Source organism: Drosophila willistoni (genome assembly GCF_018902025.1).
Source record: "Drosophila willistoni isolate 14030-0811.24 chromosome XL unlocalized genomic scaffold, UCI_dwil_1.1 Seg142, whole genome shotgun sequence".
NCBI lineage: Eukaryota > Metazoa > Arthropoda > Insecta > Diptera > Drosophilidae > Drosophila > Drosophila willistoni.
The window spans coordinates 8934878-8942247 of NW_025814053.1; positions in this window are offsets into that span (position 1 = coordinate 8934878).

Consider the following 7370-nt stretch of genomic DNA (forward strand, 5'->3'; position numbering starts at 1 on the left):
TTTTTTTTTTTTTTTTTGGTTTAAGAATCTGCTACTTAATTTTGCTTTTTTGGTCACATTCAAAAACTTTGAACTTTTATACAAAAGGGAAAACCGTAAAGTGAATAACTTTGACTTTAATTCACAATAGAACAATAGATCTCTACAAAATTAACTGACTAGATGATGATGATAATGATGACAATGATGATGAAAAAGAAGCCAAAACAAGTCCTGGGAAAATGACATCAGGCAAAATATGCTTAACATTCAGTTGTAACAATAGCATAAGCCTTCACAGTCATTTCTACAGTGCTGAGCAAACAGAAAAGAAAATTCTTTATCAAAAACAATTTTTTTTTGACAACAAAATGTTTCTTTTTTTTCAATTTCTTTTATTTTTTTTATGTTATTATTTATATATATATATTTTTTTTTTTGACAAATTTCAAGGACAATTTTATTGGCATTGCATTTATGTTGCTGTTTCTGTTAAGTGGCAAAGTTGAAAAGTCATTTGGCATTCAATTGGAGATTTACTTAGACACGCAAAACACTCACACATACAGTCAGAAAGATGAATACCCACACAAAGGCGACCAAATGAATTTGATGTAAAAACTTTCAGTTTGAAAAGTTTGATGGGCAAACAAACGGCAAGCATTCCCTCTGCCATTCATCCACCCAGCCAGCCAACCAGCCAATTTTTACCATTTTCACAGTGTTTCCACTTGTTTAACAGGTGTGGCAACAACAACAACAACAACAACAGCAATAATAACCCAAAGAATACTCAAGTGAATGAAGAGGATGACGCTAACGCTGACAATGACAATGACGATGACAATGTGAGACAGAGAGAGTGGGAGAGGGAGAGAGAGAGAGAGAGAGAGGGAGGAACAAGAGAATGCAGACACGTTTTAGTAGATAAATGCCAGGCACTTAAGTCATTTATAGCCAACGAAAGCCAACTGCCTTCTCCGCAAAGTGCAGCATCAGCTCTAGTTCTAATCATCAGCAGGAGCAACAATGCTTTGCTGGTTAGTTGGATGGATGGATGGATGGCTGCTTGGAGTGGGTCGATAGATGGAATGGGTGGATAGCTGGTTGGCATTTTGCATTCAACACTTGAGCGCCGAGTAGACGAGAAGACTGCAATTGCAGTTGCTCTTCAAAAACCAAAAATATAAAAGAAGAAAATATGATGCTTTGCTAAGTGTAACAATCAAAATGATGATGATGACGTTGATAAAGATGTTGATAATGTGGAGGAGGACAAGGGCAAACTATTACCGCGTAACGGAGTGTTTTACCTGTTTTGCCTCTTAATAGGGTTGAGGCGGAAACCAACAGATGAGAACCAAGCCTCAATGGCCAACCAGACATTCCACAGCATCAACAACAGAATTATGTTGCATATTGTATGACCAAAGGTAGCTACCAATTTCCATCAATCAATATGGAAATGTAAACGTTAGGGACGTAATAAGCTAAAGGTACTGATTCATTTGAATTGAATTTCCATGTATGCACAAGCGGATAATTATACGCCCAGGCATAATCTCGTATTTCCAGCAAATTGCTTATATACCTATGTATGTATGTAAATACATGTTCAAATTCCTTTCACTAAATTACAGCTAGTAGAGCGAAAAATTCTTGACTAAGCAAATTTCAGTTAAACGTGCATATTTAGCATATATTTAAGCCTACAAATGAAGTAAACCACTGCTGATCGATAATAAATATTTGAAGTAGATAGCCAATTTAAAAAAAAAATTGCGTTGCAACTAATATAGTCAAATATCTAAGTGTTTAGAGCCATTTTAAAATATGCCAATTTACGATTTAATTATTAAAAATAGTTTCGAAATTGGCGAAAATACAGTCGGAGGAAAATATTCAAATCAAAATTCATATAAGAAATCTTTCAGTTTGCTTAAAAATCTGAAATTTGTCCAATAAAACGTGATCATGATCTGCCAGAAAAATCATAAGTTTATATTGAAAATTCTATAAAAAAAAAATACAATGTTCTTTGTAAATACTTTTTTACAAATTTTTATCATATTATAATTTTCTTCCTCTTAATTGCATTTAAACCGAAAACTTATATTTTGCTTTTTTGATTGCTGATTGCTGGATTTGTCCGTCACAGTTGTATTTAATATGACCTGGTTTTGAAACAGATCTTCGTTTATTTATAAAAGATAAAAAATCCACCACTGAATCATTAAAATACTGCACTGCTAGAGATCAAAAACTCAAACCACTTCTTAAAAAAAACCTGTTTTACAACGCTTATCCTAGATCCATAAACTTATCAATATCACAGACAGTTAAATATGTTCTTGGGAGTTGAATAATTTTAGCTAGTTCTTCGACCATCATAAAAAAAGTATAGAAAAGGTGGCTCCAGGTGTGCTTCGGAAAAGTTTTGCAAATTCATATTTATTAAATGAGCCCTAAAATAAATTTATCTATCACAAAGAACCTATCTCTCTCTCTCTTGCTCTCTCTCACAGACCTTTTTGTGTCTGATATAGTCAAAATTGAAATATTACCCAAGAAAAGAGACTTTCATGCAGACAGAAGACAGTGAATGGAGGAGAAAAACTCGGAGATGGTGGTATATTTTTTTTTTTTTGTTACAGTCATGCATACTAGCTGGCGAAATGGCAAACTGCATAAATGGGAGCTCACAATGTGTGATAAATGTGTTGGCCAGTAGTCGCACAGTATTATAGACAACAACACACCAACACATACACACACACACACACACACACACACACAGTGATGCAGTTACAGATACACATAGAGGAATATATGGAAAGCTAGTGCTGCTGCTGCAGTCATAGATGTAAATGGCACTCGAAAATTCCTTTGGGTATGTGAAGTGAGTGTCTGAGTGTATCTGCGTTTTGGTGTACTCAGCTTAGTCAGTGCAATTACAGGCAGGTTGCACACATTCAAACAGCGAGAGAAAGAGGGAGAGACAGAGAGAGATAGAGAGAAAGATGGAGAAAGCTTTGGCATGACATGGCAACGGGCATTAACATAAAGAAACACTTAAACAACTTTGACGGATGGCAACAGCCGAAAACATGCAGTTACAGACACCCAGATCCTTCTGCAGTCCTTTGCCAAAATACTTCTACTACTAGTTTATACGAGAATGCTGAATTTTAAATGGGCAAAATATTCAAAAATATTGCATATTATCATAGTATTTCATTGATCTTGGCTCTGCCTTAGAAAGTTCTACAATTAGAGTACTTAACTCACAAGTGTCAAACAAATTATTCTTTAATATTAGTGTCTATACTATCATGTTAGGAAATCGGAAAAAGAAACAAGGATTGATTTTTTCTGAAAAAATCAAAAAAGCTGCCATAAATAACTTAATTTTCAATTCATTCGTATAATACCCCATTGAGTGTCTTATTGTTATCATCCATTTCATGTGCATACAAAGTATTTATATACGATTAACCGCAGATATTTATCAGAAACATAATACATCTCTCTACATAAATCTATATCTAAATAGAAGAACATTTAATCAAATTTGTCAAGATATATATTTACATAAGTATTTGTAAATATGCCAAGACCAACGTAATTTTCAAAATTAAAAAAAATCTCGTCTATCAATATAATCTTATATATGCGATTAAGAAGCATTAAATAAAGGCATTATTCAGGAAATCGCAGATCTGTCCTAAAAAAAGACAAAATGGCAACACTGTCTCATGAATAAGTATCACCATATATGGATAACCTTCATGAATGGTCGAGTGGAAGCTTTTGTAAAATGTGCCACTTAAAGTATGAAACAAACAGAGTAATACTAATATTTTGATAAGTGTGTTGACAAGTCGATCGAACATATACTGATACAAGGCTTTGAATGTTTTGAAACTTAGATTAATAATTGCTTTATTCTAAATGTGCTCTATAACTAACACGTTTAATCTCAGCATTCAAAATATTTTAGATAAGCCTTGATAACCCACAAATGACTTTACAAGGGTATTTGGATCTGTCATAGACAGATTACTTTGGTTCAGATCTTTTTTTTCTTGATTTAAAATAAAATGCAAATGCGTTTGTCACTTTCACAAATATGCTACTTCGTTATTCCGCATTAGACATTATTCAGGTAGTTGGCAACAAGAAATGCTCAGCTGACAGAAGTCACTTTCTCTTTCCTAATCCTCCAGCAAATAATTGTACGATGATTTTTGTTGTGCTTGGTTAAAAAATATATTCATAAAGTATATATGTACATATATTCACTGTTTAAGTGTGTGTGTGTGTGTTTGGGTATGTGTCTCGGGCGGAAGTCTGTGAGTCTGTGGAGGTGACAAAGGTGGCAGAGGAGACAACCCTTCAATCAATCACCGACCTTGACAGTTACGCAAATATCAATCAAAAATAAATCGCATGTAGTATATGTGGCAGCAACTTGTTTTGCCAGGTGGACTGGCATGTGGGGCAGGTGGGCGTATGGGCGTGGATGGGCCTTTGGATTAGTAGTGAGACAAAAGATGGCAAGTGTCTTTGATTTCGATTCGAAAAGTCATTGCTGCCTGATGGTAGTAAAATCCATCCCAACTCCGTATCAAGGCCAAGAAAACATTGACATATTTCTTCTTTTCTTCATTTTTATTTGCCCTTTTTTTTGTCAGGCACGTGTGGTTACTCGCAATGTCAGTTCCGATGTTTTGTTTTTTTGGTTACCTTTCAGATTTGATTGGTTACTCTGACTATCAAATGGAAAAGCAGAGAACAGCTTACAGTTTATCGCTGAAAAAAGAAACTTTCAAGGTTTAAGGCAAGTTGAATTAAATTTCAACATAGCCAAATTGTCTCAACTAATCCAAATTCGTTGTCATTAATTTTACACAATACATTGACGCTTGGTTATCAAAATCAGTTGCGGAACTCGATGTTCACTTTATTCAAATCTTATGTACTAAAAAAAAAAAAACAATTTCAAGCAATTTAAATTTATTGCTAAAAATAAAAAACTGTAGCTTTGACAATCTAAGGGAAATTTTCTTTGATCCAGACAGGCAGACCGATGGACGGACATGGCCAACTACGCCCTTTTTGCTTACTTAGTGGCCGAATGGATATTATTATCATAAAATTTGATTAGCGTACTAGTCTACATACCAAATTTAGTTATTTAGACTTGGCTCAATATACCTGGTGAATGGTGTGAAAATATTTCATCAAAAATAAAAAGTTCGAAGAAACAGAGACCAGACTGAACAGCAGATAAAAAGGCTTATAGCGGATTCTTAATAGATATATCTTAATTTTCTAGCAGATTGGGCTTTTTTAAATCACTTGAAAATGTGAAATTAATAACTTCAAGGCAAAGTAAGGGGAAAATTTCGATTTCCCTTTATTTCACCTGTTTTCCTCAGACTTTTTTATACCCTTGCAAAAAGGGTATATTAATTTTGGTCAGAAGTGTACAACGCATAGAAGGAAGCATTTCCGACCATATAAAGTATATATATTCATGATCAGCATGACGTCTGTCCGTCCGTCTGGATCGACGCGATCTCCTCCTAGACCGTAAGAGCTGAAATTTTGCATGTAACGAACGGTGACTTTTCCCAATAACTTTGTTATTTTTTGACTTATTGTCGTGAAACTTAAAATTAGAGAGTTTATAAACAACTGTGCCAAATTTGATCAAGATCAGGTCACTTTATCATATAGCTCCCATAGGAACAACCGCTCGAAAACAGTGACTTTTGGAAATAACTTCGCTACTTTTAACGCGATTGCTTTCAAATTAAACATTTGTTAGTTTAATATATCTGTTAATGGTTGTGCCGAATTTGATAAAGATCGGGTAACTATATCATATAGTTCCCATAGGAACGATCGGTGGAAAACAGTGACTTTGATCAATATTTTAGATATTTTCTATGCTAAGATTGTAGGCCGTTCTTTCGGAAACTTTAGCCTTTTTAGAAGAAACGTTTTTCCATTTTGATGGCTATAGGTAAGGAAAGAGTTACCAAAAACGTTGCAAGGGTATACAAACTTCGACGCGGTTGAAGTTAGCCCCAGGCCTCTGGTTTTTGATTAATTTTTAACCAATTTCAAAAAGTTATATCAAAATTCCAAGCTAAGACATTAAAATACCATTAGTAATTATAGACATGTAGTTTTAGTTCATAATACATGTCTATAATGATAATAAGTATGTAATATTTATCACCTTTGCACCAACTTTAGTTAACATCTCTTAATGAATATAAATATATATTTACATATATGTATGTACATATAAATGTATGTATAGACTTCTAGTGCATTTGTATGTGTGAATATACGTATGTACATAAAATTACCTTTGCCTCCTATTTCGTATTCACCCTAACAATAACAAAGTCAACCGCAACAAAGCGAAATGCAGCAAAAGTTTTTCTTGTGGTTTTTCTGCCATTTGCGACCAACCAATTTATGTGGCCCATTTATTCTTGTCTATTATTTACACATAGATATATATAAGTAGGTACATATGTAAATAAATTAATGCGTAGTTTTCATTACAGTACAGCAAGTAGGCGTTGCCTAATTATATAAGACAATTAGTGAAAATGTACTTAGGAAAACAATTAAGCTTTTGGAAAATTGAAAATCTTAATAATGATCTAGTATGGGGTAGGAAATTTGGAAAATCCTCCAATATATGTCGAAATTTATAAAGATACATAAAATTTATTCAGATAATAATTCATACCAACGGTCGCCTTAAAGTATGCAACAAAAGTTTTTCTTTAAAAATTCGCTTAGCTCAAAGTAAAAGCAACATGAAACTAACACATTGAGTTGACATTTTGCATGAAATATGCAGACCCATACACGCACACATGCACACACACACACACACATACACGTGCCGATCATAAGACCCAACGGACCGAACGAACGGTGGCAACTCTTTAGCTAAAAGAAGAAGAAATATTTTGTTCCTCCTACCTTGGGCTTGAGCGCGGCTCCTTTGCCTCGAAGCACGCCAAGGGCTGGCTCCAAAGTGTCTATGTCTACGTCCGCGTCCTCTTGGCAACATGTGAATAATTTATGTAACAATTGCGACACTTTTTTCGGCGACTGCCAAAGAGAAGTACGACGGGGGCTTAGACAGGGGCCACAAACAGAGAAAATGGCTAAAGTCTACAAGTTTGATGGCATTGTTGCTCGAGCTACAGCCCAGGCGTGTCGTAAAAGTAAATAGAGCAAATGTATGGGGTAGAACGGGGTGATAAAGCACGATGGGTGTGGCACGAAGATGGAGTTGCAGATGCAGCCCAGACATCGACTCACTGACTGGCTGACTGACGGACAGCAGCGTGCGG